General features: G+C 48.9%; 1 protein-coding gene across 1 annotated transcript in view; it reads right to left on the bottom strand.

Annotated features, from left to right (window-relative positions):
• HIPK2 (homeodomain interacting protein kinase 2) overlaps positions 1 to 5,922 on the bottom strand; it is a 65,377-nt gene extending 59,455 nt beyond the window's left edge. Inside the window, 1 exon segment of the mRNA XM_063929250.1 lies at positions 5,380 to 5,922. The gene's annotated coding sequence lies outside the window, so the exon portion shown is untranslated.
• Between the last annotated feature and the right edge of the window lie 4,351 nt (positions 5,923 to 10,273).

Below are 10,273 nucleotides of genomic sequence, written 5' to 3' on the forward strand. Positions count from 1 at the left end.
ACAATCTGCTTCAACTAACCCATAAATGATTTAGATTGGGCATCTTGAGGTCTAACCTAGGCGAATGTATTTATACGATTACGAATAAATAAAAATGTAAGTGATTATCCTGTAAAGATACTTCAGTTTTAATTACATCAATTTTAGGAGCAATAGAGCAGGAGGCGGCCATTTTCCCTGACAGGAAACCTCAAATGAGCTATAGCCGACGGCCACGAGAATGGGGAGAATCTTACAGCCCAGTCCTCAAAAAAAATGGCTGCCACCTGACTCCTTTTTGTAGGCCCGTGATAAAAGGGTCTGGGAGGCTGACTTTAATGCTTCTATGCTGTGATGTGATTGATGATCCCTTGTCACTCTCGTCTCCAGGTCAGGAGCCTGTTCCAGAGGGAATTATACAACCCCCACCCTTCCCTGCCTGGAGCATTAACTAAACATTCAGGACAGATGGTAGCAGTGTAACCCCTTCAACACATCCGGGACAGGAATTACATGACTGTAGAGGAGCTAACTCTACTGTCAACAAGCTCTGTTGATGGCTTGCATTGTTCTGTGCACAGCCCGCCATGAGAACCCACACCCGCCCCCAACCCAGCAAACAGGTCCGCAAATCCTGCAGGGAGAGCAGGACGCACTCGAGCTCGGGAGGAGATTTGCCTCTGAAGTGGAAGAACACGTTTCACGAGTATCCACAGGCCTAAGGCGAAATGCGTTTCATTTCCAGAAAGTGGTACTCAGGGGTGGATGAATGGCGTACGGATGTGTGTGCGTCCTTTTACAGTCGCACTAACAGACCACTGAGACTGCTCCCCCCAAACTGTGCAGCCATGTAGAATTTGCCCAACTAGTGGCAAACTGGGAACGGTTCGCTTGGCGGCAGAATCGGAGCAAGCAACCAGCTTTACTTTGTCAAGGTGGCTGTATTATATATATTATATATATATATATATATATATATATATATATATATTCAGATATAAAGGAACAGAAGCGGACATTACTTACTGAACTTCTTAATGAACTCTGTTCCAGCAAAAAGTTTTAATTGGCAACTACATTTCAGACTATTACATTTTGATATAATGTGCGCTACCAAGCAACGCAGCGTTGTCCGGCGGTACACCGTCACATATTAAATATGCCCCTTACATAGACTCCATTTCTTCGTTCAAATTGTTAAAATGAATAAGATATTTATTGCATCTCTTTTGCCAGAAGACCCTCTCAGAAGCCAGAGTCGTTCTATGCAATTATCAGTGAGGAGACAGATTCTGCAGACACTCTACTAGTCTAAAAAGAAGCACGGATTCCGCCATTGCAGCCTCGTTAAAAGGGATGAAAGGCAAATGACAAAATCCACCTTTTTCTTGTTTAAACAGTGACAATGGGGTCTATGTATCAAATATAAATAAATAATTAATAATATAAAGAGAATTTTTATATGTATATAATAAATCTCAAACAAACAACATATAGAAAATAGTAGTACATTTTTAGACTAGTTCAATATATACAAGTATAATTTAGATAAAGGGAGATATTTTTAGCATTTTCTTTTTGTAAAAAAAAAGAAAATTTAGGAGGTGGTACTACAAGAACAATCATGGCCTATTGCTAAACTCGCCAGTAAAAGCTGGCGAAAAAAAGAAATGAAAAGTTTCAGACAATTTTCACGATAATACAATGATACATAAGGTTCCCATTCATTTTCAATAGATGTTGGAAAAGTTTGGAAAAAAAATGCCCTGATAAATAAAAATCAAAAAACTTACATACAGACGATACTAAAAAAAAATGCGAAAAGTATTAAAAATAAATAAATCGAAATTTATCTAATTTTTTAATGACCCCTATGTGATTTAGATAGACAGACACTCAATATCTTGTGTGCAGCATTGCAGACTGCTGCAAATGAACCAAGGTAATCCTTGCTGCCTGACCTGCCATTAGCGTTGCATAAGTACATCAATTAGGATTAAACGTTAATAAATAAAATTGATTAATAAAATATATTATGCTAAATTAAATGATTCAATATAATGCCTGGCCACTATTACCGTACAAATCAAACTCATTTTGAAGTTTTAACAGATAAAAATTAAAATTTTGGGGGTGTCAAGCGTTACAAAACTACCTTACGTCAATAAAGTGGGAGGAAATAAAGGGATCTGATTTTAGAAAGGAAGTATAAATATAAAATTCACATTACACATTATATTTTTCATTTTTGACATAAAACATGTAGTCGTTGCTCATAGCAACCAATTAGATTCCAACTATCATCTTGTAGACTGCGTAGAATAAATTATAGCTGTAATCTGATTGGTCGCTATTCCAGTTTCCTTTTTAGACGTGTTAATAAATCTTACCCTTTATCTGTTTATGTATTGCCATAACAAGGCATGAAGGGACAACACATTTAATTCCAGTTTCTGACAATACAGCCCAAAGCCTATTTTTATCGTGCAATGCTTGTTACTATGGTGCTGACCTGACAGATGACTCCTGTTTATTTTACACAATGAAACCTCCTATTACTGGCTACGGTAATTCTCTACCAACACAAGGAAATAGCTGTATTCTCTTACAGCGGTTATTGTTTCAATTACACCCTTGTTTATACAACACTTTACCTCAGAAATGTAGTGTAACAAGATGGCCGCCCCCTGCCCATAGATTTCCATTATCACCTGACAGATAGCATCTTAATACTTTATCCTACTAAAGAAGGGATGCCGCACATAATTTTATAAGGGATTTAAGCCAGTATGTATTTAAAAATGTATGGAGGAGCATTAGCCACCAACTACAAGAAGTGGGGGGCAGCCATTTTGTGGGCTGAACCACATTCATGAAAATATCAGGCAACAACACACACCAGTGTTCAGTCCATAAAATAGATGCCACATTGGGCCTCAGGCCCGAGTCACTCATTCCTGGTGAATTGCAAAATTATGACTATTGGTTCACCCCATAAAATGGCGCAAAGGCAACCGGTACCCCACTACCACCACCTCCCTTTGCGCCCATGACCGTGTTTACAGAAGTGTACAGTATTTGGCCAATAGTGATGCTCTCCGCTAAAACACAATGCTGTAGGACACAAAACATAAGAGTGCAACGATAATGTAGCAACAAATTATACAACACATCCACCCCACACCCGGAAAAATAAATTATAACCATTCTCACAATCCATAATTTACCAACCACTTTAATTTTGGGGTCTAGTAAATGCTGCATTTTTAAGATTATACACATGATATTATTTAGGGGAATTACAAAAAACGTTGACTTGCTCCGAAGAGCTGACACTTTATTCCGCAGGTTTTTGCCACTTCCCAAGGTCACCCCTGAATAAACAGCCCCTATATAACAACAGCTCTGACTGGCAGAGTGTACATTCTCTGGAAATTATCCTAATAAGGATTAATTCATAATCTGAGATCATGGAGGCTTTTTTTGGAGAATGTCACAGAGGACACAAGTGTTTAACTTCCACCCCATGTGAGGTGCCAGCGTTAACCCGTTCACTGCCAGTGCAGGGCCCACCACTGCGTTGTAGACACAGGGTCTCAAAATACATGATGGGACTCTATGTACTAAGACTTGGAGAGAGATAAAGTGGACGCAGATGAAGTACCAGCCAATCAGCTTCCTAACTGCCGTGTTACAGGCTGGGTTTAAAAAATGACAATTAGGAGCTGATTGACTGGTACTTTATCTCTCTCTGCACTTTATCTCTCCAGGGATTAGTACACAGACCCTCAGAGCGTCCATGTTGGGCAAAACTTAAGTAGTAGTAATATTACAGCAGTTATACAAAGTTAAGTAGATGAGAAATGTAGGGGTAAATTTACTAAGGTGGGAGATTTTTAGAACTGGTGATGTTGCCCATGGCAACCAATCAGATTCTACTTACCATTTATCTAGCTGCTTCTAGCAGATAATAGATATAATCTGATTGGTTGCTATGGGCAACATCACCAGTTCTAAAAATCTCCCACCTTAGTAAATTTACCCCGTAATCTTTATATAGTGTGCAGGAAGAGCTCACTTTAACCCCTTAAGTGCCTACATGAGGCATCAAAATGTCATATGTTCATCTGACAGTCTATAGGTGTATTCTGCTCCAAATGCAAGCAATGGTAGTGGAAGCCAATGAGATATATATATATATATATATATATATATATATATATATATATATATATATATATATATATATATATATATATAGTTTTTTTCATGGCTACACCAAGCACATACATACATACATAATTATACACACACACACACACACACACACACACACACACACACACACACATATATACACACACATACACATATCTTGCAGAATGGCACACATTAATATACACTGGGGCTGCCTTACCCCCTGCTGGCAGACCGTGCTATCACCAATTATTAACTTTTCAAAAGGAACATTTTCCTCCCTAAAATAGCCTGCAATATTCTTATTTTAGAATGCCCCCTTAGCTGCCTGTGCTGGGTGCGCTGCGCCCGGCCGGCCGCCAGGTGGCGCTGCTCCCGGATAGTCAGTGAGTGAGGATCTGCAGCCACCCAGACAGAAGAGGCCCTGATACATCTTGGTGCAGTTTTAACAATAAAACAACCTTTGTCTGCGCTTTTCTCCTGAGGTGGGAATCTCGCTGCAGTCCACAGGCAGCCACAGAGGATGCACAGGGGAGAGGGCCATGCACAGCTCACTGATACCCCCTCTCCCCTGCACATGGGCAAGGGGGGAGGCTGAGCAATGCTCTGCAGCTGATGCATGCTGGCAGGCAGGGGGTTAATAAACTTCCATCTGATTAGAGGTTGCCATTACACTGTGTATAGGAACAGCCTGGCATAGAACACCATACTGTATACAGGGACACAACAGCAAGTGTAACACAAATACAACAACATTGTATCAACCTGCACAATGACACATACATCACAGGGAAATATAACCAGTAGCCCTGGGACCTGGGCAGTAACCCACCCCTCCCCCATCCAGGGCATTTAAGGGTTAATTAAAAAAAAATTGCTACCCAGCAAAAAAAAAAAAATCCATCTGAGAGGGGGAGGGGGGACTATGCAGCAAGTTGTGGATAATGCCGACATACACCAGCAGCCTCTCTCCACCCCATCCTTCCTCTATGTAACCCAGGCAAGAAGTCAGGCACAGTTCAGATTAACCCTATCACACCCCCAGGCCGACCCTGGGACACCACCAGCAGTCCCTGCCAATGCCCCTCTCACCCCAGGGGCTGTTCTATAGGGGGAGGGGGGGTCAGAAGGCTGCAAGGGTTAATGGGGGGGGGGGGATGTATTTGGGGGCTGAGCATGAAAGGAAAGCCCCCCCCCTCTTACCTCCACAGACAGGGGCCACGGGTGCAGGAGACGAGGAACTTCATGTCAGTCACCCCGCAGAGACCTTCACTGCAGTCCGGGGCTCACAGCACCCCCATGGCATCTGGGGTGGGGGGGTGCTGCCTCCTCCTGCTGCTGCTGTCCTCACAGAGATGGGGGGGTCAGCCCTGAATCCTCGGGGGGTCTTCTGCATGGGGGGGCTCAGGCAGACACCAGCTGCACCCCCAAGCCTGGTGCATTCCTGGTGCACACAGGATGCAGGGCCCACCTAGGGGGGGGCGATGCAGGGGATATCTTAGGGTGACCCACAGCCCCTGGCAGCCAGACTGCAGGGAAGGAAGAGCAGCCAAAGGCAGCCCCTGTGAGGTCACCCCACTGCACCCCCATGCAAGGAGCCCCTGCACCCAACCTTCCGGCAAGCTGCAAAAAGTTGAATTTAGGAAGAGGAGAGGGAGGAGGAGGAGGGGAGAGAGCTCTGCTCGTCTCTTTCTTTCTCTCTCCTGCTCCAGCAAAGCAATCAACCGCCCATCTCATGGATGACGTGCAGGGAGGGGGGGACTCTGGCCTCACCCTCCCTCTGCTGGGGACATTGTGTGGGATTTCTGTTTAACCAACACATTTCAATCAGGAATGAGGGGAGGGGGGGTCCTTATCTTGTTAGCCCCCCCATGCATTCCCCTCCTCCCCATGTCAGGGTGTAGCTGGTGGCTGCAGCACACACAGGAGGCTCTGCACATTGCAATTCCTGCTAACTTGTTCCATGGTTATTCCTACAGCCAGGGGGCAGGGTTACAGGGTGTGGGGGCATCTACCAGTACAGCTGCCCTGTGATGTCACATATCAGCCAGGGCAGGGTTACAGGGTGTGGGGGCATCTACCAGTACAGCTGCCCTGTGATGTCACATATCAGCCAGGGCAGGGTTACAGGGTGTGGGGCATCTACCAGTACAGCTGCCCTGTGATGTCACATATCAGCCAGGGCAGGGTTACAGGGTGTGGGGGCATCTACCAGTACAGCTGCCCTGTGATGTCACATATCAGCCAGGGCAGGGTTACAGGGTGTGGGGATATCTACCAGTACAGCTGCCCTGTGATGTCACATATCAGCCAGGGCAGGGTTACAGGGTGTGGGGCATCTACCAGTACAGCTGCCCTGTGATGTCACATATCAGCCAGGGCAGGGTTACAGGGTGTGGGGGCATCTACCAGTACAGCTGCCCTGTGATGTCACATATCAGCCAGGGCAGGGTTACAGGGTGTGAGGGCATCTACCAGTACAGCCAGGGCAGGGTTACAGGGTGTGGGGCATCTACCAGTACAGCTGCCCTGTGATGTCACATATCAGCCATGGGGCAGGGTTACAGGGTGTGGGGGCATCTACCAGTACAGCTGCCCTGTGATGTCACATATCAGCCAGGGCAGGGTTACAGGGTGTGGGGGCATCTACCAGTACAGCTGCCCTGTGATGTCACATATCAGCCAGGGCAGGGTTACAGGGTGTGGGGGCATCTACCAGTACAGCTGCCCTGTGATGTCACATATCAGCCAGGGCAGGGTTACAGGGTGTGGGGCATCTACCAGTACAGCTGCCCTGTGATGTCACATATCAGCCAGGGCAGGGTTACAGGGTGTGGGGGCATCTACCAGTACAGCTGCCCTGTGATGTCACATATCAGCCAGGGCAGGGTTACAGGGTGTGGGGGCATCTACCAGTACAGCTGCCCTGTGATGTCACATATCAGCCAGGGCAGGGTTACAGGGTGTGGGGGCATCTACCAGTACAGCTGCCCTGTGATGTCACATATCAGCCAGGGCAGGGTTACAGGGTGTGGGGGCATCTACCAGTACAGCTGCCCTGTGATGTCACATATCAGCCAGGGCAGGGTTACAGGGTGTGGGGCATCTACCAGTACAGCTGCCCTGTGATGTCACATATCAGCCAGGGCAGGGTTACAGGGTGTGGGGGCATCTACCAGTACAGCTGCCCTGTGATGTCACATATCAGCCAGGGCAGGGTTACAGGGTGTGGGGCATCTACCAGTACAGCTGCCCTGTGATGTCACATATCAGCCAGGGCAGGGTTACAGGGTGTGAGGGCATCTACCAGTACAGCCAGGGCAGGGTTACAGGGTGTGGGGCATCTACCAGTACAGCTGCCCTGTGATGTCACATATCAGCCAGGGCAGGGTTACAGGGTGTGGGGCATCTACCAGTACAGCTGCCCTGTGATGTCACATATCAGCCAGGGCAGGGTTACAGGGTGTGAGGGCATCTACCAGTACAGCCAGGGCAGGGTTACAGGGTGTGGGGCATCTACCAGTACAGCTGCCCTGTGATGTCACATATCAGCCAGGGCAGGGTTACAGGGTGTGGGAGCATCTACCAGTACAGCTGCCCTGTGATGTCACATATCAGCCAGGGCAGGGTTACAGGGTGTGGGGCATCTACCAGTACAGCTGCCCTGTGATGTCACATATCAGCCAGGGCAGGGTTACAGGGTGTGGGGGCATCTACCAGTACAGCTGCCCTGTGATGTCACATATCAGCCAGGACAGGGTTACAGGGTGTGGGGGCATCTACCAGTACAGCTGCCCTGTGATGTCACATATCAGCCAGGGCAGGGTTACAGGGTGTGGGGCATCTACCAGTACAGCTGCCCTGTGATGTCACATATCAGCCAGGGCAGGGTTACAGGGTGTGGGGGCATCTACCAGTACAGCTGCCCTGTGATGTCACATATCAGCCAGGGCAGGGTTACAGGGTGTGAGGGCATCTACCAGTACAGCCAGGGCAGGGTTACAGGGTGTTGGGGCATCTACCAGTACAGCTGCCCTGTGATGTCACATATCAGCCAGGGCAGGGTTACAGGGTGTGGGGGCATCTACCAGTACAGCTGCCCTGTGATGGGTACATATCAGCCAGGGCAGGGTTACAGGGTGTGGGGGCATCTACCAGTACAGCTGCCCTGTGATGTCACATATCAGCCAGGGCAGGGTTACAGGGTGTGGGGGCATCTACCAGTACAGCTGCTCTGTGATGTCACATATCAGCCAGGGCAGGGTTACAGGGTGTTGGGCATCTACCAGTACAGCTGCCCTGTGATGTTACATATCAGCCAGGGCAGGGTTACAGGGTGTGGGTGCATCTACCAGTACAGCTGCCCTGTGATGTCACATATCAGCCAGGGCAGGGTTACAGGGTGTGGGGGCATCTACCAGTACAGCTGCCCTGTGATGTCACATATCAGCCAGGGCAGGGTTACAGGGTGTGGGGGCATCTACCAGTACAGCTGCCCTGTGATGTCACATATCAGCCAGGGCAGGGTTACAGGGTGTGGGGGCATCTACCAGTACAGCTGCCCTGTGATGTCACATATCAGCCAGGGCAGGGTTACAGGGTGTGGGGCATCTACCAGTACAGCTGCCCTGTGATGTCACATATCAGCCAGGGCAGGGTTACAGGGTGTGAGGGCATCTACCAGTACAGCCAGGGCAGGGTTACAGGGTGTGGGGCATCTACCAGTACAGCTGCCCTGTGATGTCACATATCAGCCAGGGCAGGGTTACAGGGTGTGGGGGCATCTACCAGTACAGCTGCCCTGTGATGGGTACATATCAGCCAGGGCAGGGTTACAGGGTGTGGGGGCATCTACCAGTACAGCTGCCCTGTGATGTCACATATCAGCCAGGGCAGGGTTACAGGGTGTGGGGGCATCTACCAGTACAGCTGCTCTGTGATGTCACATATCAGCCAGGGCAGGGTTACAGGGTGTTGGGCATCTACCAGTACAGCTGCCCTGTGATGTTACATATCAGCCAGGGCAGGGTTACAGGGTGTGGGTGCATCTACCAGTACAGCTGCCCTGTGATGTCACATATCAGCCAGGGCAGGGTTACAGGGTGTGGGGGCATCTACCAGTACAGCTGCCCTGTGATGTCACATATCAGCCAGGGCAGGGTTACAGGGTGTGGGGCATCTACCAGTACAGCTGCCCTGTGATGTCACATATCAGCCAGGGCAGGGTTACAGGGTGTGGGGGCATCTACCAGTACAGCTGCCCTGTGATGTCACATATCAGCCAGGGCAGGGTTACAGGGTGTGGGGGCATCTACCAGTACAGCTGTCCTGTGATGTCACATATCAGCCAGGGCAGGGTTACAGGGTGTGGGGGCATCTACCAGTACAGCTGCCCTGTGATGAGTACATATCAGCCAGGGCAGGGTTACAGGGTGTGGGGCATCTACCAGTACAGCTGCCCTGTGATGTCACATATCAGCCAGGGCAGGGTTACAGGGTGTGGGGTATCTACCAGTACAGCTGTCCTGTGATGTCACATATCAGCCAGGGCAGGGTTACAGGGTGTGGGGGCATCTACCAGTACAGCTGCCCTGTGATGTCACATATCAGCCAGGGCAGGGTTACAGGGTGTGGGGGCATCTACCAGTACAGCTGCCCTGTGATGGGTACATATCAGCCAGGGCAGGGTTACAGGGTGTGGGGGCATCTACTAGTACAGCTGCCCTGTGATGGCTACATATCAGCCATGGGGCAGGGTTACAGGGTGTTGGGGCATCTACTAGTACAGCTGCCTTGTGATGGGTACATATCAGCCAGGGCAGGGTTACAGGGTGTGGGGCATCTACCAGTACAGCTGCCCTGTGATGTCACATATCAGCCAGGGCAGGGTTACAGGGTGTGGGGGCATCTACCAGTACAGCTGCCCTGTGATGTCGCATATCAGCCAGGGCAGGGTTACAGGGTGTGGGGCATCTACCAGTACAGCTGCCCTGTGATGTCACATATCAGCCATGGGGCAGGGTTACAGGGTTTTGGGGCATCTACTAGTACAACTGCCCTGTGATGTCACATATCAGCCAGGGCAGGGTTACAGGGT

This window comes from Pseudophryne corroboree, chromosome 6, assembly GCF_028390025.1.
Source record: "Pseudophryne corroboree isolate aPseCor3 chromosome 6, aPseCor3.hap2, whole genome shotgun sequence".
Taxonomy (NCBI): Eukaryota; Metazoa; Chordata; class Amphibia; order Anura; family Myobatrachidae; genus Pseudophryne; species Pseudophryne corroboree.